Genomic DNA, 23,720 nt, shown 5'->3' on the forward strand with positions numbered 1-23,720 from the left:
CTTGTGGTATGAGAAGTAGTAAACAACACTTCCTTATCTACTTTCTCTACACTAGTCATGATTTTATAGACCTCAATCACATCTCCCCTTAGCCGTCTTTTTTCCAAGCTGAAAAGCCCCAGTCTTATTAATCTATCCTCATGCGGAAGCCATTCCATACCCCTAATCATTTTTGTTGCCCTTTTCTGAACCTTTTCCCACTCCAATATCTCTTTTTTGAGATGGGGTGACTACATTTGCACACAGTATTCAAGATGTAGGCATACCATGGATTTATATAGAGGCAAGATGATGTTTTCTGTCCTATTAGCTATCCCTTTCTTAATTATTCCCAGCATTCTGTTCGCTTTTTTGACTGCCGCTGCACACTGAGTGGATGTTTTTAGAGAATTAGCCACAATGACTCCAAGATCTCTTTCTTGAGTGGTAACAGCTAATTTAGACCCCATCATTTTATATGTATAGTTGGGATTATGCTTTCCAATGTGCATTACTTTGCATTTATCAACATTCAATTTCATCTACCATTTTGTTGCCCAGTCACCCAGTTTTGAGAGATCCTTTTGTAGCTTTTCGCAATCTGCCTGGGATTTAACTATCTTGAGTAGTTTTGTATCATCTGCAAATTTTGCCACCTCACTGTTTACCCCTTTTTCCAGATCATTTATGAATATGTTGAATAGGACTGGTCCCAGAACAGACCCTGGGGGACACCACTATTTACCTCTCTCCATTCTGAAAACTGACCATTTATACCTGCCCTTTGTTTCCTATCTTTTAACCAGTTACCAATCAATGAGAGCACCTTCCGTCTTATCTCGTGGCAGCTTACTTTGCTTAAGAGCCTTTGGGGAGGAACCTTATCAAAGGCTTTCTGAAAATCTAAGTATACTATATCCACTGCATCTCCTTTGTCCACATGCTTGTTGACCCCTCAGAGAATTCTAGTAGATTGGTGAGGCATGATTTCCCTTTACTAAAACCATGTTGACTCTTCCCCAACAAATGATGTTCCTCTATATGTCTGACAATATTGTTCTTTATTATAGTTTCAACCAGTTTGCCTGGTACTGAAGTCAGGCCTACAGGCCTCTAATTGCCGGGATCACTTTGAGAGCCCTTTTTAAAAATTACACATTAGCTATCCTCCAGTCATCTGGTACAGAAGCTGATTTAAATGATAGGGTTGTAGACTACAGTTAGTAGTTCTACAATTTCACATTTCAGTTCCTTCAGAACTCTTGGGTGAATACCATCTGGTCCTGGTGACTTATTGCTGTTTAATTTATCAATTTGTTGCAAAATGTCCTTGTGACAGGTTCAGTCACAGAGAGTCCCCTCGAGACTGTCACTCGATGAGCTGGGACACCACTGAGAACAACCCTCCTGCCAGAACAGGCGCCCCTCCACTCTTGTCTTGCTGCTGCAGACACTCGAGTCAGCTCTAGCACAGACCCAGAGGTTGGGTACGCCTCTCTGCAGTTCACTGTAACTGAGATTCACTCATCCCAGGGACTTCTCAGCTAACAGGGACTTTCCTAGCACCCAGTGTTCAACCTTTCTGGGAGCCTGAACCCCAGATAAATCTGTTTTACTCTGTATAAAGCTTGTACAGGATAAATTCATAAATTGTCCGCCCTCTAGAACACTGATAGAGAGATATGCACAGCTGCTCCCCCCCCCAGTACACTTACTCTGGGTTTATTAATAAACAAAAGTGATTTAATTACATATAAAAAGTAGGATTTAAGTGGTTTCAAGAAATAACAGACAGAAAAAAGTAAGTCATGAAGCAAATTAAAGCAAAAAACACGCAAGTCTAAGCCTAATACATTAAGAAACTGATTACAGATATTGTCTCACCCTTAAAGATGTTCCAGTAAGCTCCTTTCACAGACTAGACACCTTCCTAACCTGGGGTCAATCCTTTCCCCGGTACAGTCTTTGTTATATCCAGCAGAAATCTCATAAGAACATAAGAATGGCCCTACTGGGTCAGACCAAGGGTCCATCTAGCCCAGTATTCTGTCTTCCGACCAGTGCCAGTTGCCCCAGAGGGAATGAACAGAAGAGTTAATCATCAAGTGATCTCATTCCCATCTGCTGGCAAACAGAGGCTAGGGACACCGGGTGGTAAGCAGGGGTTTTCTCATGACCGGCAGCCTCCTTTGTCCTGATCCACTCCCTTTTATAGCTTTGGCACAAGGTAGGAGTCTTTTGTCTGTCTTTGGCCCCCACCCCTCCTTCTAAATGGAAAAATACAAGATTTAAAATGGATTTCAGTATCAGGTGACATGGTCACATGTTTCTGTGATCTCACTGCCCATTCTCCATGGGCTGGCCTACATGTACAAAGAAATGGTTTCAGGTAAATAAATCATTTACAACCAATATTCCTGGTCAATGGGAGCCCTCAAGTTGCTAATGCTCCATTGACGGCCCTCAGTTGGTGTGATTGCAACAGTAATAGAAATAAAAGATATGAACTTCTAACTTCAGATATAAGAATGAGACATGCACACAAATAGGATGAACACACTCAGTAGATCATAAGCTTTCTAATGATACCATACAAGTGGTATTTAGTGTAAAGCACATTCCAGTTACATCATATTCATATTCATAAGCATATTTCCATAAAACATATGGAGTGCAACATCACACTCCTCTAATGATACCTCAGTCTGGGACAGTTCCTCAGATCTGTCACCTAAAAAGAATGGCTCAGGTTTGGGAGTCTCCCTCGCATCCTCAGCTGTGAAGACGGATGCAAACAATTCATTTAGTTTCTCCGCAATGGCCTTATCGTCCTTGAGTGCTCCTTTAGCACCTCAATCATCCAGTGGCCCCACTGGTTGTTTAGCAGGCTTCCTGCTTCTGAGGTACTTTAAAAAAAATTTGCTATTACTTTTTGAGTCTTTGGCTAACTGTTTCTCAGATTCTTTTTTGGCCTTCCTAGTTATATTTTTACACTTCATTTGCCAGTGTTTATGCTCCTTTCTATTTTCCTCACTAGGATTTAACTTCCACTTTTTAAAGGATGCCCTTTTGCCTCTCACTGCTTCTTTTACCTCGCTGTTTAGCCACGGTGGCTCTTTTTTCGTTCTCTTACTAGGTGTCTTTAAAAAGTTCCCATGCAGCTTGCAGAAATTCCACTTTTGGCACTGTACCCTTTAATTCCTGTTTAACTAGCCTCATTTATGTGTAGTTCCCCTTTGTGAAATGAAATGCTACAGTGCTGGGCTGCTGTGGTATTTTTCCTACCACAGGAATATTAAATTTAATTATATTAAGGTCACTATTACCAAGCGGTCCAGCTATATTCACCCCTTGGACCAGATCCTGTGCTCCATTTAGGATTAAAGGCATGTCTACACTACTGCAGGAGATTGATCTAAGTTATGCAACTTCAGTTATGTGAATAGCGTTGCTGAAGTTGACATACTTAGCTCTCCTGTCGACTCAACTTGCGCTTCTCGGTCTGGTGGAGTACTGGAGTCGACGGAGCACTGAGTGGTCGATTTATTGCATCTATACTAGCACGATAAATTGACCCCCCACCCCTGGATAGATCATTGCCCGTCAATCTGGAGGGTAGTGTAGACAAGCCCTAAGTCAATAATGGCTTCTCCTCTGGTGGGTTCCAGGACCAGCTGCTCCCAGAAGCAGTCATTTAAGATGTCAAGAAACTTTATCTCTGCATCCTGTCCCAAGGTGACATGTAGCTAGTCAATATGGGGATAATTGAAATCCCCCCCATTATTACTGAGTTTTTAATTTTAATAGCCTCTCTAATCTCCCTGAGCATTTCACAGTCACTATCACCATCCTGGTCAGGTGGTTGGTAATATATCCCTACAGCCATATTCTTATTATTGGAGCATGGGATTTCCATCCATAGAGAGGAATTTGGAGGTGGGCAAGTGTGTGCACAGGTTAAGGTAGGGAGGTGCAAGAGACAGGGGAATTTTAGGTGTGTGCACAGGGAAAATTAAGAGGGTTCAAAGGAATGGGGAATTTGGAGGACAGGAAGAGGGGATAAACTGTGGTGTGCACTCTGGCGGTTTCACACTGCTCTGGTAAACAAAGCAGCTGTAAATGCAGTTTAACTATCTCATGTTCTGGTTGCTTTGTGCTGCTCCAGAATGGGATAAAGCAGCCAAAGTGTACCCTGGAATCTAACCATAAACATTAAAATTCAAAAAAGATTTAAAGGTGATACCTCCTGGCTTCACAGCATTAGAAATATCCTGTGGTACTATTATCTTTGAGAGTTGTGTTTACTTTTCAACTATGAGATTTTTAATTTTAAAACCCCACGAAATTCCTAGACAAAAGCTACATTAAAATGGAGTTACGGTTATGAGCACATATCAGTAATTTAGGGTAAAATAATTTTCAGGGATGATGTAATTATCCCCAAACCAGGCATTACAAATGGAGGAAATTCAGAATTAAGGTTAAACTTAAAAGAAATCCAAACATGTTAACGTCTGGAAATGTAGAATTAGGGTGCATAAGCAACCTTATTTTTGTCCTGTCAAGGACTCTTCCAACTTTCCACATCGTTAAAACTCATGGCATGGGTTATATTTGAATATAGGTAGGATTAATGGCCATTTCCCCCATTATTGTCCTGTAGGAACTGCATGGCAGGGGGAAAAGATGAAAAACATCAAATGTGACTTCAAAACACCAAAATGACATAATCATATTATTGCATGTGTAAGGGGACTGTTGCCCCCTTACTAACATTCAGTGGGGGTGTTTTAGTTGCTAGCTCCAAATACTAAAAGGGGGAAGGGTCGATGGGAAACCAGAACCCTGAAACTGACAGTCCCCAGGAACAATGGGGAGAGGCCAATGCTTCAGATCAGCCTGAATGACAGGGCGGGCAGGCTAATCAGGGAGTCAGGAGGCCAGGGAGGTCCCGTCCTCCGTGTGAGCTGGATTTGCCTGGGTCAGACAGAGTGGGGCCGAGCTAAGGAGAAAACAGGGGCCCGAGCTGAGCTGGGGAGCAGAGCTGGGCCAGATCCAGAGGGACCAGAAAAGCAGCCCAGAGAGAGCAGCCCCTGTCCTGGGAGCAGAGCTGCAGCCCCAAAGCCAGAGGCACAGCCCAAAGAGAGCAGACTTGCCCTGGGAGCAGAACTGCAGCCACCAGAGCCAGAGGGGCCAGAGAATCTGCCCAGGGAGCTGGAGGCAGCAGCAGCAGCGGTGCAGAGACCGAGTGGTGGGGCTGGGGCTGGAGCTGTCTGGAGCTGGGTGTCATGAGCAGCTGGGGAGAGCGAGGGGGACCCTGGGCAGTGGGCCCAGCACAGGGAGACGCCTCAGCCAAGGGGCTCTGCAGGCCAGGCTTGGATCGTAACCCCGACAGGGCGGGGGCGACACTGGGTCCTGCCACCTAGAGCCTGAGAGCGTGCGGCCACCACCAGAGCGAGTGTCCAACCCACAGCATCCCTGCAGCCCAGCCAGGGCCTGAGAAGAAGGCCTGGGACTTACATAAGCAGACTGTGAACCGCCCTGACGTTCCGGGGACACTGTTTGTGATGTTCCCTGCCACGGGGCAGGGTGACGTGTTTCCTTTAACCTTTCCCATTTTTCCTTATTCTTTTTAAAATTAATTGTCGATGAAATAACTTGCATTTGCTTTAACTTGTATGTAATGGTCAGTGGGTCAGAGAGGTTCCCAGTGCAGAGAGAGTACCCCGGAGTGGGGACACCCAAGCCCCTGTCCTAGGTGACCGCAGCAGGGTTGGGGGTCGAACCCCCCAGGAATCCTGGGCCCAGCCTTGTTGGGGTTACGAGGACTCTGCCAGACAGGAGAGTGGAAGGGGAGTCCTCAAGGGCAGGGAGGCCACTGGGTAAAGGAAGTGGGAGCGAGGACTCGGATCCTTTCGCTAGCCCACTTCACCGGGGTAGTGCAGAAGCCAGGAAAGTTCCCCACAAGAGCGGGACTATTCCCCTGCTTACACATGACATCCTTACAGGGCAGAGTTTTGGCTGAAAGAGTGAATCTTTCAATTATAAATAATAATGGGGAAAAAAAACCTTTAAAACATATTCAAATCTGCCTATAGAGAGGAGGCTGATCTCTTTTTGGTTCATTCCTTACCAACTCCTGTTATTTTGGTCAGTCTTTCTGCCAGTTCTCTTCTTCAGTTGCTTTCAGCTCCTTGAACACCCTTCAGTCCTTCCTGGAGTGGCTGATCAGCGGTCAGGCAGGTCTGAAGAATCCACTTTCTGTAGCTTTCCAGAAGATGTTGTCATATCCTATCTTCAGCTAGTTTTCACTCAATTTGTCTTTGAATCGCTGTAGCCCTCATTCCTCAGCTCTTTTCACTGTCTTCTCCATGCCACTGCCTCAGCTAGGACACTGAGCAAACTTTTGGGCCATCCCAACCAGTGAGTCAGAAAACTAAGTCTGCATCTGTAAACACTCCACTGAAAAAAGATCTGTTTTCAGAGATGAATCAAGGGAGAAAAACTGAAACTTTAGTTTCTTTCTTGCATTCTGTTACCAACAACCCCCCTGTTTTCTGGCTCCCTACACTGATCAACGCTGAGCCCTGCAATTCACCTTAAATCTGCAGTGCAAAATCCTCACAGTCTAATCCAGTTCTTTTTGAAGAATTCTTCATACACCTAGCTCTATCCGTGTGATCGCTGCCCTACTCCGCTGCAGATAGAAAGAGACAGACGGGGGATAGTAAATTACAGAAATGATACTTGTTAGTTTCGTTAGAACAAACATTACCGAGAGTGAAAACAAAGAAAGAAAGAGAAGAGAATGAAAAAGAGAAGAGAAAAGAAGGAAATACCACAAGGGTGTGGTGAAGGGAGGGTTAGCAGAGTGGATTCTGCCCTGTGTTATCAGTCTCTAGATCTAGACTTTGAACTGTTCCAAAAGGTTATCCCAAGGCTGGTTTGTAAGGAGCCTCATTTATCTCAAAGGAAAAATACATTATACGGGCTAACGTCTGATAATTATCTCCATTTTAAATCTGGAGCAACCACACTGAGGTCAAGGAGTCAGGGCAAGATTCTGATCTCAGTTATCCTGGTGTAAAATCAGAATGACCCCTGCTGCTATCAATGGAGTCAGGGCCAAATTCTGATTTCAAGATAATGAAGAGGGTTATAATCATTTCACCGACTAGAGAGATACTTCCCTGTTCCCAAGCATACAGTGTGTTAATAACAACTCAGCCTTGCATAGGTGAGTCATGGAAAGGCCATAAAAGCAGTTACAGGAACAGGAGGGAGACAGTGCCTGGAAGAAAACTGGACTTTCAACCTAAGTCTGTGGGACTGCCTTAAAAACCCTGAACTGGGATGGGTGATGGCTGATTTTAAATGGAAAGCCTCAAGATATGAGGGAAGTTTTAAATGTGTTATAGGAGTATAGATGGTTTAACTATTGGATTAGGGTTTTATTCTGTTACACAAACAATGAACGAAGTCCAAAAGTGGTTTAGTGTAAATGAAACAGGAGTGGATAGGAAAGGAACCTGGTGATTAACAGATCCTCCCAATGGGGTGTTGAGTAAACAACAGTAAATGTTAGTTATGGCAGGAGGAGGGCATTGAATCATTTGCAGTCCATGTACAGCACTAGCCTATAGAGAGGCTGAGCTCAATAATGTTATGGTCTCTGTCAACAGGCAGGAGGAGGGACTTGTAGTGTAGAGCCCCAATTTGACATTCCTGAGTGTACCCCTGAACTTGACAATACTGCAGTCAGCCATTTTGTATGTTCAACCGCTACCCCATGAAACCCAAACATCATGCAGCTATGGTAATCTTAGGCCCTGAGAGGCAAGGTCATACAACTGCACTTTGGCAGTTTTGCTATCAAAAAGAAAGGTTGGCAAAGACTGTTAAGGTTTCATGAAAATAAAAGAAATGTTTGGACAGCTAACCTTGGTTTTAGGCCCCTCTGACATGTAAGTTTTATTGTTGTTATAAGTAAAAATGCTCGCTAATAAAAAAAATGAATTGGTTTTGGCTGTTGCTAGAAAAATTGTCAGTCTACTAGGGGGCTATTATAAATTATGTGCTTTGTTTAAAAAAATATAAAAAGTTTAGCTGAAAAGTGTTCTTTGAAGCAGTCCCAAAGAGAGCTCCTTTAGGCAAGATTCTGACATTTAAGTTATCCAGCAGCCGAAGAGGAGACGGTCCCCCTGTGACGAAGCGGGACTGTTCTTAATGTTTCCTCTGAATAGTGTGGGGGTGCCTCAGTTTCCCCTATTCAGTTCTTAAGTATCTAGGTGGTGGGATAAGGGTGTATGATCATTGTAGAGCCCTAGAGGGCAGGTATGTGCAGGGGTCTGGACACAGAGAATGGCCAACACCCTGTTCCCTGGCAACTGATGGCCTGGGCCCTTCCCCACTGCAAGGTGAGAGCTAAAGGGTTGGAGAACAAAGGAATCAGGTGCCCTCCTGGCCCGGGAAAGGAACAAAGCCCAGAGGAGGAGGGGCTGGAGGGAGTTTCAGTTTGGGGCTGCTGGGGAGTGGAGTGAAGTGCAGACATGGTTGTCTGGTTCACTGCCCCCCAAAATGGACCCAGCTGAGGGGTCCCGTTCTCTGCACCAGAAGCTCTGTTTTAGACCATGTTCCTGTCATCTAATAAACCTCTGTTTTACTGGCTGGCTGAGAGCCATGTCTGACTGCGGAGCTGGGGGGCAGGACCCTCTGGCTTCCCCAGGACCCCGCCTGGGCGGACTCGCTGTGGGAAGCGCACGGAGGGGCAGAGGAGGCTGAATGCTCCGAGATCAGACCCAGGAAGGTGGAAGCCGTGTGAGCTGTGTCTCCTGAAGACAGTCTGCTCCCAGAAAGGAGACTTCCCCAGCGTCCTGCCTGGCTTCGTGGGGAGCAGTTTCAGAGCATCGCCCAGGGACTCCCATGACACCCCCCACCCCTCAAAATCTGACTGTTAATCCCTCAAAACCAGCTCTTAACTTTAGGTAAATAGAAATGTTTTGGGATGCTCTCAACCTCCTGCGATAGCATGTGTGTGTGTTTGCTTATAAATCTAATACAAATAATTTTAAATAAAAGCACTCTTGCTTATATCAATCATATATCAAATTAAAAAAACCTATATTCCCCCCCATTATTTTATTCCTAACACTGCCTAAAAAAAAAAAAAAGTTACCCCTGCTTTGGGTTCTAAAAATCCTGGATAACAGTAGGTGAACATGACAGTGTCTTGAACTGTCACAAAGTGGATGGGGCTGGGCTGTGGGATTTTGTGCAACCTCACATCAAGAGGAATTGGAAATCAAAAGTGGGATTTTAAAAAGTGACCATTTCCTTCTTCAAATTAGGACAGAGTTGAGTTTGGGATGTGAGGCCCACAATACAATAGAAACATTTGGCAGGCTGATGTACAAAAGCACCATAATGGGGCAAGATTTGCACAGCCCAGCAGGGAAATGGAGGAAGATTATCAGTGGGGATACCCTTCTCTGTCCCCACAGGGGTGGGTAATGTGTGGAATATTTCAGTGTAATGTGTTGCTTTCACTCCAGTGACATCAGTTTTTCTTCACCCCATCTGTTTGCTAAAGATTACACAGTAGGGTGTGGGGAACAGAGAAAAACCTCAGGCTTCTCAATTTAAAACTATAGAGAGGGTTTCTCTCACTGGAAGCACAGACTTCCCACAAGACCTCTTTCTGTCCCAGGCAAGGGCCTTTATAGCGCCCCTCAGATCCCAGGCCAATCCCTGATTGGCTGCTTCAGCCTCCCTCTATACAAACGAGCCACCTGACCACGTCTGCTGAATGTAACGAGGGTGCAGGTGGCCCCAAGTGGGGAAGGCGGCTCATAGGACGGCCAGGTGTCTGGTTTTTGACTGGAAAGTCCTGTTGAAAAGGGGACCTGGCAGTGTCCAGTCAGATGTACTGACCAGACACTGAAAGTCAGGTTGCTATGGGGGAAGGAGCTGGGTCGTCAATCCGCGCCAGCCCCTGCTCAGCTGGGGCCACCTCCTCCCTGCAGGCAGGTTCCAAGTCAGGCTGCAGCAGCTCCTGTCCCAGCCCTGGAGCAGAGGGAGCCCAGCTGGTGGGAGAAGGGAGGTGGTGACAATCCAGTTATGGGAGGTGGAGAGCAGTGAGCAATGGAGAGGAAGGAGTGGGGCACAGGGCCTTGGGGGAAGGAGGCAGAACAGGGGCGGGATGAGGCGGAGCAGGGGCAGGACCCGGGGGAATAGGAGGGCCGGGGTGGGGCCTAGGGGGTCTGGTTTTCAGCCTAGAGAAAGTTGGCAAAGTAGGCTCAGAATGTCCGAGGTGACAGTTAAACTGACATAACCGATGCCTGGGGATCGGGAGGGGGGAATTTAGAAAAGGAGGATGGGGTGGGGGGGGGGGGAGGGATTCAGGCCTGGATAGAGGAAGAGGTGGGAGTAATTTACAGGGGCAAAAAAGGGAGAGGATTTGAGGGATGGGCGTAGGGGTGACTCTAGAAGGGGCAAGGTGAGGGGCAAGGTGAGCAAGCTTGGGGGAAGCAGAGGAGGGAGGATTTGGGGAGTTGATGGGGTGGGGTCTGGGATGGGGGAGGTTTCAGGGGCAGAGGGGAGAAAAGAGTCGAGAGAAGGGGGTAGATGAAAAGAAGGAAACAGGAGGAGTCTGGGGAGGAGAGGATCTGTTTTGAAAAGGAATAGTGCAGTAGGGCAATTTACTCGGGGGTAGGGGGAGGCTATTAAGAGGGTGAGGGGCTCTGTTTCCCCAACTACTTCCTAGCCCCCAATGCTGTGGGGGATGGACATTTTCCCCTCTCACCTGAGACAGTGCTGGGCCTTTACCTGGCCGGGCCAGGCTCCAGCAGGGCCCAGTTCCAGTCTGAGGCTCAGACCTTTCCCAGCCCCCCAGATCTGGCTGCTATTGTGGCTTCCTGCGCCCCGTCCCGTCAGTCCAGCTGGGCCCCTCTGCCCCGGATGGGGCACGGGACTCTCAGGATGGGGCTGTTTGAGCTGCAGTCTCAGCCCCCACTGAGTGCCTATCCCAGAGGAGCTGCTGCCCTGTCCCCCTCAGGCCAAGCAGCCCTGGGCTGAAGGGGAGAAGATGGCGACTGAGGAACAAGCAACCATGAACAGGCTGGTTCTGTCCCTGACCTGGAAATATGGGGAGAGAACTGGGTCATGGGGTCAGTCCCAATCCTGTCCCATCTGTGTCCCAGTCACACATTTCTGTCGGTTTGATTTAGGGTGACCAGATGTCCCGATTTTATAGGGACAGTTCCGATATATGGGGCTTTTTCTTATATAGGCGCTTATTACCCCCCAACCCCGTCCCGATTTTTCACACTTTCTATCTGGTCACCCCAGTTTGATTATAATTTAAAATCCTCTCAGCTCCCCTGTAGCTGAGAAAAATCCCACTCCTGAGGTTGAGGTTTAGCTATTTACTCCAACAACTCATTCACTGCTCCTGCCTCTGTGGTGATTGACCTGTGTCCCATTGTGCCTGGGCCCCTCTCTGAGAGTCCATATGGCTCAGATCTCCATGGAATGTATCCACTGCACCAGCAGCCCCTTTCCTCAAGGTGAGCTGGGTATCCCTCTATCTCTATGGTACTGTCTGACTGTGTGATGTGCTGGGGGCATCTGTGGGAACAGCCCACCCTAAATCACTGACCAACCAGGTTTCCTTAATGGCTGTTTCCTTAAAATAAATTGTTATTGGAATTGTATTTATTCTGGCCATCACCATAATATCTGAGCACCTTCCACTAGTTAAAAAATGGACAGTATTATCCTGTCCTTGCCACTTATAGCTCGGTCACATTTTCAAATACAACTGAGCTTCATAGTGCTAATAGGACCCCAAAGTGAGGCTTAGAAACTTTGGGCTTTTTGTTTTATTTTAATGAATCTGTGAGATTAAGGATACTGTTGGAGGAAAGTTTTGGGGAAGAGGGTTTTGCATTTAGCTTCAGATTAATGATCACTCTTTTTTCTTCTGGCAGGGAGCTTCCAGTTCTTATTCCAGCTCCAGTGAACGGCCCATGTCCCCAGATTAATTAAACAAGAGCTCCATGGCATTGATTTATAGGGGTAAGTATGTGCATGTGAGCCTCCTCTCCACAGCTTTCTCCGCTATAGTACATTGGAAATGAAGACTTGCCTACAGCCACATTGGAACCAGTTTAACTAAATGTGTGTTTTTAAACTGATTTAATTAAATTAGAGCAAGTGTGGGACTAAACATTTTTAAATTTGAGTGGCTTATTGTAGTATAGTTTATGGGCTAGTCTACACACAACTATTCTTTATGCTCAAAGAGTTGTTATACTTTGCTGTCAAACTGGGAGGACGTATCTAGTGGGGTCATGCAGTGGTCAGTCCTCGGTTTGGTACTATTCAATATTTTCATTAATGACTATAAGACCACTATACTGCACTATAAGGTGGGTAGAAAGCTGGCTAGATTGTCGGGCTCAACGGGTAGTGATCAATGGCTCCATGTCTAGTTGGCAGCCGGTATCAAGTGGAGTGCCCCAAGGGTCGGTCCTGGGGCCGGTTTTATTCAATATCTTCATAAATGATCTGGAGGATGGTGTGGATTGCACTCTCAGCAAATTTGCGGATGATACTAAACTGGGAGGAGTGGTAGATACGCTGGAGGGGAGGGATAGGATACAGAAGGACCTAGACCAATTGGAAGATTGGGCCAAAAGGAATCTGATGAGGTTCAATAAGGATAAGTGCAGGGTCCTGCACTTAGGACGGAAGAACCCAATGCACAGCTACAGACTAGGGACCGAATGGCTAGGCAGCAGTTCTGCGGAAAAGGACCTAGGGGTGACAGTGGACGAGAAGCTGGATATGAGTCAGCAGTGTGCCCTTGTTGCCAAGAAGGCCAATGGCATTTTGGGATGTATAAGTAGGGGCATAGCGAGCAGATCGAGGGACGTGATCGTTCCCCTGTATTCGACATTGGTGAGGCCTCATCTGGAGTACTGTGTCCAGTTTTGGGCCCCACACTTCAAGAAGGATGTGGATAAATTGGAGAGAGTCCAGTGAAGGGCAACAAAAATGATTAGGGGACTGGAACACATGAGTTATGAGGAGAGGCTGAGGGAGCTGGGATTGTTTAGCCTGCAGAAGAGAAGAATGAGGGGGGATTTGATAGCTGCTTTCAACTACCTGAAAGGGGGTTCCAAAGAGGATGGCTCTAGACTGTTCTCAATGGTAGCAGATGACAGAACGAGGAGTAATGGTCTCAAGTTGCAGTGGGGGAGGTTTAGATTGGATATTAGGAAAAACTTTTTCACTAAGAGGGTAGTGAAACACTGGAATGCGTTACCTAGGGAGGTGGTAGAATCTCCTTCCTTAGAGGTTTTTAAGGTCAGGCTTGACAAAGCCCTGGCTGGGATTATTTAACTGGGAATTGGTCCTGCTTTGAGCAGGGGGTTGGACTAGATGACCTTCTGGGGTCCCTTCCAACCCTGATATTCTATAATTCTATGATTCTATGACTTGGATAATGGAATGGAGAGTATGCTCTTAAAATTGGCAAATGGGATGGGTTCCAAGCACTTTGGAGGGGAGGTTTAAAATTCAAAATCACTTTGATTAATTGGAGAATTGGTCTGACTTGAACAAGATGAAATTCAATAAAGATAAGTGCAAAGTACTTCACTTAGGAAGGAAAAATCAAATGCATAACTACAAATGGGCAATAACTGTGTAAGCATTACAACTGATGAAAAGGATCTGGGGGTTATAGTGGATCACAAATAGAATATGAGTCAACAACGTGATGCAGTTCCAAAAAAAATGGCTAATATTCTGGGGTGTATTAACAAGGGTATTGTATGCTGCTCTACTTGGCATTAGTGAGGCCTCAGCTGGAGTACTGTGCTCAGTTTTGGGAGAGATAGAATCCAGAGGAGAGCAACAAAAATGATCAAAGGTTTAGAAATCCTGACATATGAGGGAAGTTAAAATAACTGGGCATACTTAGTTTTGAGAAAAGAAGACTGAAGGAGGACCTCATGACAGTTTTCAAATATGTTAAGGGCTGTTACAAAGAGGACTGTGACCATTTGTTTTACATGTCCACTGAAGGTAGGACAAGAAATAATGGGCTTAATCTGTAGCAAGGGAGATTTAGGCTAGATATTAGGAAAAACTTTCTAAGTCTAAGAGTAGTTAAGCTCTGGAATAGGAAGTTTGTGGGATCCCGATCCTTGGAGGTTTTTAAGAACAGTCTGGACAAACACCTGTGAGGGATAGTCTACTTGATCCAGTCCTGTCTTCGCAGGACTTGATAGACTTGATGGTTCCTCAAGGTCCATTCCAGCCCTGCATTTCTGTGATTCTTTGATTTTAGGACCTTGGAAAAAGCCACCTGGGAACTGTACAGAAGATCAAACAACAACCAAACATAGCATTTTAGAATTTTATTTTTAACTGTAAATGCACAAATAGACTGATTAACCCATGGCTTCCTTTGTGTAACTGGAAAATAAAACACACAGATATAGTATATATAGAAAAATCTAGAAAAGCTTTCATAATATTGTAGGAATTGCACCATGACAAACCTAGTGTGCATTTCAAGCAATTTGAAAAATCTGTCTTAAAATATTAGGGAAAAAAAAAAGGGGATTGTGTGGGTTTTGCTGCTGTGGGAACCTGGGACACAGTTTCACCCTATAGTCAGAATATCTGACACTGGACACCATTTAAATGAGAGTACAACATCTATTCACTCCATGCCTTGTCTCTTGTTCTTTGCCCCCTTTGGGATAGGTAGTTAGCACACCACAAGATGATAGTAGGGAATAGTCCTACACAGAGAGCTCAGGGCCTGCATCTAGGGCCAGTACCAGTACAAATAGTGCAAAGTGAAATCATTAGGCCCCACTTAGGTACCGTGTGGGCCCTGTTTGTATATTATTTTGTCTGGAGATTACCCAGGTTATACTAATATTAAAATGTGTTTTTATACCTTGATGTAGCACAAGTGGATAAATTATCTATTCCTGGGGCTAACATCACAATTGGAGCACTTCTCTGGGCGCCAGATGACAGTTTCTTCCACTGAAACTCGGCTGCCGAAGACAAATTTTCTAGATGTATCTAAGGTAATTCGATGAGTTCAGAAATCCCAATTTTGAATGCTTTACTTGTTGTTTGTAGAACAAATTGTCATGAAAAAAACCCTTTGTGTTTCTATTGAGCTCCATTTGGAAGCTGCAAACTCAAATTGAGTTTTCTCACATGCTGTTTAAATACTCTGTAGGAAATATATTTCACTGTTGTAGGTGTACCAGCATATACATCCCATTTAAACAGGCTCTCAGTATATTGGCTTTTTCATATTGAAGACTTCCTCCAGGCTCTCCAGTGCGTGCTCTTTGGTTATTTCCCCCCAGTCTCTTGGGAGATCAGCTGGTTCAACATCATACTCTTTAGCAAACTGTTCATTGAACTCCTTAAACACAAACTTCCAGTAATTGGAAGCACTGAGGCTGGGATCTGGCTGAATGCACCAGTCTGGGTAATAGCAGCGATAATCTTTGTAGGGATGAGGTTTCCATTGTGTGTCTGAATTTCTAAATTTCTCATTTGAAACCACATCTTCAGAACATGAGGAATGTTCAAGCCTTTGTGTGTTGTTACTTCCATCATGCCATAATCCTTTAGGCCGATGTACAGTTGCAAAGTGTTCTTTATGGTCAGTACCTCCTGCTTCACAGGGGACTTTACAGAATGGACACTGCTTCCCACAGCCAAACATTCGCTTATAGATTTCATCCTGGGGCTTCAACGACAGCTGTGAGAGTTTAGTCTCCATTTCCAAACTTTTAAATTGAACTAAGATTTCCTTTTCCAGATTAGGAAGAAAAGACCGAATAAAAGCAGAGAACTCATCCGTATTTTCTGTGTTTATAAACCGTATCCCAATTAAATTTTCCTTAGATATGATCAGGTCCATCTGCAGCAATTGACAAAAGTTGTCTAAAAAGGCAGAAACTGTGTCAATCTTTTTTATTCTGGAGTTTTCTAGAGCCTCCATGACTTTTTTTATTATTTTGGACAGACTTTCTCTTTCCAAATCTTCCAAACTGTCTGTCTGTCTATAGTGATCTAGCAGGCATCTCCATACCCATGTTTTGACAAACACTTCATAGCTTTTAATATATTTCACATAGTTACTGAAATTCATCTGCTTCAGCAGCTTCTTCTGCATAGTGAACTGGAAGGAGCTCCGGTTGTTGTATTCAGTGGACTGTCCCCTCCTGAGAAAGTCTTCCACTATCTCTATCCCTAGTCTCTTGTTGACATAGTCTAGCAGGGCAGGTCTCAGACACTGATCACAGAAATCCTTGGCCCTTCTTTGGCAGGCATCCTCCTTGTGCAAGTAAAGGTCTCTAAATCTTGAGAGATAGTGAGGTTTCTGTTTCTGCAGATGTTTCTGAGGATCATTTTCATTGACAAAATCTTCGTGCATTTTCTGAAATGCATGAGCCACTTCCCCCAAAATGTGAAGCTTCAGATCAACTTCAAAGAGACCGCTAGTATGAAGTTTTGAAACATCCTCCTGTTGGAGCCTCTCATTGATCATGTACAACAATTCTCTGCAATAGGTTTCATGATAGCCGAGTTTGGAATTTACAATTTTTTCACCATAACTTCTGCACTGGTCCATTAAGGATTTGACAAGTTCCTCTGCTTTATAGCGGAGTTCCTGTGTCAAACCTTTTCTTCTGGTTTTCAAACCACGTGTGTCTATATATTCCTCTTTCATCTTGAAAGAATTCATTTTATAATTCAACAAGTTTCCTGCTTCTTGTAGCTTCTTATTCACTGCACTTCCACGATTCCCCAGGTCCCTTCTCAGCTGGAACTCCACATCCTGATAAATGTCACATTTTGGTAAAGAGAAAGGGTTTAACTCTCTTAATGATTTTTTCCACATTTTTTCAAATTCTGCTTCCACTTCTTTATTGTTTAATTCACATTCCCTCTTCCCATGATCTTCCAAAATCTTGCCAACTTTCCCTTCAATTTGTTTCATACATTCAGTCAGGATATTGTCTATCTTGTGTTGGCCTTCTTTAATGTGAATGGTTTCCTCACACTTATACATGGAATAACGTTCAAGTTCTTCTTTGAGGCTTTTTGCACTCCTGGTGAAATCTTCTGCATACTTTTCTATCAAGTGAAGATTTGTTGCTCGACTTTCAAAATACTGTTGTAAATTATTCAAGATCCTTTGTTCACCACACAGTAACTTCTCCTGCATCTCAACTTTTAAGGTACCAACATGCAGTTCATCAGGGGTATGATTATGAATTAGAGTTTCTTTTTCTAATACCCAGAGATGCATTTTCTTGCGGAAACCCCACTCCCACTCTGCATACTTGGCAGACAGCCGGTTGTAGGCCTCAGCTATGAGGCTGTTTCTGAAGCTGAAGATGAAGTTCTCGTGTTTTATAGCATGCCATAGACTCTTCACCCATTCGATAAATTGAGGAATGTCTTTGGGAGCTCTGTTGTCTGAACATTTCATTAATTCATACAGATATTTCTTTAATTCGCACACACTTTCACTGTATCCTATATTCACTGGAGCCATGGGAGGGACTCCATGCCACAGGCCAGGGATGTACCAATTGTGTTTTTCTGGCTCATACTCCATAATATCAGAAAATGTCATTTCCCTGCTTAGTTTTTCCATCTTTGCTGCAGCTTTGGTCATTTCGTTCAGCTGTTCCAGGAGGTGTTTCCTGTCCCGCATGTTTTGTTTATAAGCAGACACATCACTGACATTCTGATGCACAAATTGGCAATTACGCTTTTGTCCTATTTCTTCCATTCTGAGAAAGGCATGGACCACAATTTGCAGAACATCCTTCATTTCAGTGGCATTCTCCATGGCCAAGTTAACAATCGTTATGTCACTCAGTCCAATCACCAGGGTGGCCAGCTCATTGTCATGTTCATAACTATCCTCTTGTTTGGCCAGTTCAGGGGCTTTCAAACCTTCTGCATCTATCACCAGAATGAAATCACAACCCAGTTCCTGCTGAAAGTTCTCTGCCACTTTAATGAGTGACATGAAGGCTCCTTTTGTGCATCGGCCACTGCTCACTGCAAACTGCAGGCCGAACATGGTGTTGAGGAGGGTGGATTTCCCAGTGCTCTGCACTCCCAGCACCGATAGAACCAGCATTCTGGACCTTCCCCCCAGCTTGGCATGGAGCTCAGTCAGAACATCTGTTACCCACTGCAGTGGGATGTTGGATGCATCTCCATCGATGAGCTCCATGGGAAACCCTTCCAGCATCAGGTCAGCTGCTATGCCTGGGACATGGAGGAACTGCCTTTGCTTTTCTGCCTTGATTCCTTTTTTCCCCATTGAGCACTCTGCTTCATAAAACTGCCCTAACTCACGAATGAAATGTTCAACACCTAAGGTACTGGCATCTTCCTTGAGGTTATCTCCTAATGGTTCACATTTTGATTTATATTCAGCCCATAGTTTAGAAAGATTCTCCCTAGATATACAATCCAGGTCAAATTTCATCCAGTTCAGGAAGTAATGTCTCTCCACTGGAAGTAACTCTAACCCTATCCCATGAAGAAACTTACTCAAACTATGAGTCAGGTTGAATTGATTCTGCTGTGTTCTTAACGCCAATAATTCCTCTCTCAGCTGAGATTTATATTTCTCTGTGGGGGTGTTCGATTGCCGTTTCATACGGCACAGTTCTTTTTCCACCTTAGCCAGGTTTTTCCATAGATCTCCTTGGAGCTTCAGCATTTCACTCCTGTACTTTGGCAAATCTTTTACCTCCTTAGTTATTTCTTTAGAACACTTTCTTGCATTCTGACATTCCTCACAGTCCTCATCTATCAGGATTTTTAATTCTTGGGCTGTCACAACCATGTCTTCAATACTCACTGTCTTGGGAGAAGAGTTCATTATGCTCCCTATAGTGGATTGCAGTGATTTAAGAAAAGCTATCTTATTGCTGGTCCTGTCTTTCACCAGTAGTTGTGATCTATTCAGTTTTAGCATTGGGGCTAATTTATTCAGGAATTCCAGGGTTTCACTGTGTTTCCCAGGTTGGGCCTTGAGGATGAAGTAGTATTTAGTTGTTGATGCTTTCAGAGAGGATAACAGTTTATATTCTCTTTCACTGACTCTGTCAGTAACTATGAACACTGCTGTTGAGACCTCTGTTAAAAAGCGAAATTGTAGACCGTGAGACTCAATGTCTCCACGCAGATTTGTAACCGCAATGGCTTCTGGAAAGATATCTGAATTTTCCCTTCCTCTAGGAAAATACCAGGAAATCTCTACCAGTCCATTGGCGATTTCCCGAGGGATGTTCCCAGACTCCATGTCCCGATGGACAAAGAAATCCTGGTGCTGCTGGGAGGAGCTGAGTAGCTCATTGAGAAGTTTAGACTTGGAGAAGCTGCAGCTCCCCATCTGCACAAAGGAAATGGTTGGCATTTTTGTGAGCACCAGGCTCTCCTCTCTGAACCCTGTGCTCTCTGCCAAGGAGTGCGGCCTCCACTTCCTCACAATGTCCCTCATGGCCCACAGCATTAGGGTGCATGTCGGGGTGTCGAGGGCAGGCAGTAGCAGAGGGAGGGCAAACTGGCACATGGACATTTTTGACAGGATTTTCTGTTGTAGGAAACTGTCTGAGCAACCCAGAATGGCACAGAGAACATCGAGGGGGTGCAGAGAATCATTAGTGTCAGTGTTCAGAACAGTGAAAATATCATCAATATCCATATCTTCTTCATCCTCATTGGTTCCTTGATCATCAGATACCATCTGCACTAGACTTGTGTTTCTGGCCGTCCCATTCAAAGCCATGACCTTCCTCAGGAAATGCCATGGTAAATCTCCTAAAGTCTGAGGAGTCCAGTTCTGTAGACTTTCCAACCTGATTTCCAGGACATCCCTAAGTCTGAGCTTCTTGCTTTTGTGCTGCTCCAGGTTTAACTTGGAGAGGATGTTCTGAAATGCTCTTCTTTCTACTGAAATATGTTAAGACATGAAAATTAATTTCAGAATAATTTGTTATGCATACATTTTTTACACATTTTTATTTTGACAATGTGGTTGTTACTTAAGGATTATATATACCATTAGCTTGTAAATGCCAGCTATATTTAAAGTTGCTTAATGGTTGCCACTAGCACCCATATTTAAAGTGACCTACAATTATTAGGGTGTACATATGGTGTTCTCCATATCCCCAGTATATCTGAAGAATTGCCCATGGAAGATTTTTTTAAAAATATGAAACTGTGTAATTTTTATATCTCTGATAACCTTGTCATTTAATCATTCACTGGTTTTATGTTACCTTTTCACAAAGCTGCATGGGAAAACTTCCATGTCAAGAGAGGTTGAAAAGATGAAGCTTGTGTGCTTTAGAGAGGAGGTGAATAAAAGGAGACATGATAGAAAGTAATTCAGTGCAGGGATTGTCTCTTTTATATGCTTGTACAGTGTTCAGCGCAATGAGGCTCCAATCGCTATAGTGACCTTTGGGCACTTTAGTAATTTAAATATTTAATAATAATGGGATGGAAAATAGTTCCTGTTGTAGAGAAGGTAGTTCAGGCACTTTTATTCACCCTTTCTCATAATACAAGAAAAATGGGGATGGTTAAATAAACTGAAAGGCAGCAAATTTAAAATGTATAAAACAAAACACTTTATTACACAACGTATAATCAACCTGAAGACCTCGTTATGGAATAATGAATCATTCCATAGTTAAGGTTGTAATTAAACATCAAATATAGGCTGGATTCTGTGCCTCCTCCACACACACACACACACACCCTTTCTAAAATCCACCAAAAAATCGTCATTTGGTCTCCAAATTCATAGGTTTTGGTCTGGGCATAAAGTAGTATAGTCTGTTAACTCTGAAGTGACTTGAGGGAGTGGTTCTTGAATTCTGACATCCTGATCACTAGAATGGCCAAAACCACAACAGCTTCAGAAAGAAGGAGAGAAACAACCCTCCTTTCCTGGTCTCCACTACCTGAGATCTAGTGTTCTAGAACTTTGGTTGATCAAAGTCAAATTTTAAAATGTAGCTATGGTATGTTAGTACCTACTAGCTAAGTATATAATATCAAAGGGGTTCTGAAGACCTAACTTTGTATTTAAAAACAAGTAAGTTCCTACCCTTTTCCTTGCAAAGACAAAAAAATAATAATTCCTGTCATGGGGGTGAATTGTCAACAGAACAAAAAATGAATTTATTCCCCTAAAAGGTTCACAGACTTCATAACACTCGTGCAGGTCTAAGTACCTGAGAAGACTACTAAAGATACTGAGGGTTAATAGCTTCTACAGGTCTCAGGAGGGTTTTGGGGAAATATCTCCCCAGCCTTCTCCCCTGCAGCCCAGCCCCTGGTCCCTGAAGGCCTCCTGATGCCCTATGACAATTCTGTGTGGCTCACAGCTCCTGGCAAGCCCCTCATGCTCCTATCATTCTTCTTCTATGTCACCCTTTCCTCCCAAGACTCAAAAACTAAAGCAAAAATATTTTAAAGTACATCAGAAATAGACCACCTGCCAAACAACCAGTGGGGCCACTGGACGATGGAGATGCTGAACGAGCACTTCAGAGAGATAAGGCCAATGCAGAGAAACTTAATGAATTCTTTGCATCAGTCTTCATTGCAGAGGACCTGCGCTTATGTTGGTGTAACTTATGTTACCTGGGGGTGGGGGGAGCTTATTCACAACCTGAGCAATAGAAGTTATACCGACATAAGTGGTAGTGTAGACATAGCCAAATATAAAATTGCAGAACTATCAAGTGTGGTATGTAATCTATAACTTAAATCAGCTTCTGTACCAGATGACTGGAGGATAGTTAATGTGACATCATTTTTTTAATGATGGTGATTAAAATGATGATGATCCAGAGGTGATCCCGACAATTACAAGCTGGTAAGCCTAACCTCAGTACCCGGCAAACTGGTTGAAACTATAGGAAATAAAAGAATTATCAGACACCTAGATGAACACGATTTGTTGGGGAAGAGTCAACATAGTTTCTGTAAAGGAAAATCATGCCTTACCAATCTACTAGAATTCTTTGAGGGGGTCAACAAGTATGTGGAAAAGGGGGATCCAGTGAATATAGTGTATTTAGATTTTCAGAAAGCCTTTGACAAGGTCTTTCACCAAAGGCCCTTAAAGAAAGTAAGCCTTCGTGGGATAAGAGGGTAGGATCTCTATCATGGATCAATAACTGGTTAAAAGATAGGAAACAGAGGGTAGGAATGAATGGTTAATTTTCCAAATGGAGAGAGGTAAATAGTGGTGTCCCCTGGGATCTGTATTGGGACCAGTGCTGTTAAACATATTTATAAATGAGTTGAAAAAAGGGGTAAACAGTGAGGTGGCAAAGTTTTCAGATAAAACAAAATTACTCAAGATAATTAAGTCCAAAGATAACTGTTGCACTTACAACAGGATCCCACAGAACTGGGTGACTGAGCAACAAAACAGTGGATGAAATTCAAAGTTGATAAATACAAACTAATGCACAATGAAAAATATAATCCCAACTATACAGACAAAATGATGGGGTCTAAATTACCTATTATCACTCAAGAAAGAGATCTTAGAATCTTAGACTCACAGGACTGGAAGGGACCTCGAGAGGCCATCAAGTCCAGTCCCCTGCACTCATGGCAGGACCAGCACCATCTAGACCATCCCTGACAGGTGTTTGTCTAACCTGCTCTTAAAAAGTTCCAATGATGGAGATTCCACAACCTCCCTAGGCAATTTATCCCAGTGCTTAACCACCCTGACAGTTAGGAAGTTTTTCCTAATGTCCAACCTAAACCGCCCTTGCTGCAATTTAAGCCCATTGCTTCTTGTTTTATCATCAGAGGCTAAGGAGAACAATTTTTCTGCCTCCTCCTTGTAACAACCTTTTAGATACTCGAAAACTGTTATCATGCCCCCCCGCTCAGTCTTCTCTTTTCCAGACTAAACAAACCTCATTCTTTTAATCTTCCCCCATAGCTCATGTTTTCTAGACCTTTCATCATTTTTGTTGCTCTTCTCTGGACTTTCTCAAATTTTTCCACATCTTTCCTAAAATGTGGCACCCAGAACTGGACACAATACTCCAGTTGAGGCCTAATCAGCATGGAGTAGAGTGGAAGAATTACTTCTCATGTCTTGCTTACAACACTCCTGCTAATACATCCCAGAATGATGTTTGCTTTTTTTGCAACAGTGTCACACTGTTGACTCATATTTAGCTTGTGGTCCACTGTGACTCCTAGATCCCTTTCTGCAGTACGTGGTCATTTCCCATTCAGTATGTGTGTAACTGATTGTTCCTTCCTAAGTGGAGTACTTTGTATTTGTCCTTATTGAATATCATCCTGTTTACCTCAGACCATTTCTCCAGTTTGTCCAGATCATTTTGAATTTTCATCCTATCCTCCAAAGCACTTGCAACCCCTCCCAGCTTGGTATCATCTGCAAACTTTATAAGTGTACCCTCTATGCCATTGTCTAAATAGTTGATGAAGACATTGAAAAGAACCGGACCCAGAACTGATCCCTTTGGAACCCCGCTCGTTACGTACTTCCAGCCTGACTGTGAACCATTGATAACTACTCTCTGGGAATGGTTATCTAACCATTTATGCACTCACTTTATAGTAGCTGCATCTAGATTGTATTTCCC

The 23,720-nt window shown here is 43.9% G+C and overlaps 1 pseudogene across 1 annotated transcript; it reads right to left on the reverse strand.

Annotated features, from left to right (window-relative positions):
- Positions 1-15,307: 15,307 nt before the first annotated feature.
- Positions 15,308-20,230, reverse strand: LOC311522615 (up-regulator of cell proliferation pseudogene; annotated as a pseudogene). Its single transcript has 2 exons — positions 20,215-20,230; positions 15,308-20,013 (listed from the first exon to the last, which is right to left on the reverse strand). The product of its transcript is annotated as an up-regulator of cell proliferation pseudogene (transcript).
- Positions 20,231-23,720: the final 3,490 nt, after the last annotated feature.

The sequence above is a fragment of the Lepidochelys olivacea genome (genome assembly GCF_965140295.1).
Source record: "Lepidochelys olivacea isolate rLepOli2 genome assembly, chromosome: 6".
NCBI classification, from domain to species: Eukaryota; Metazoa; Chordata; order Testudines; family Cheloniidae; genus Lepidochelys; species Lepidochelys olivacea.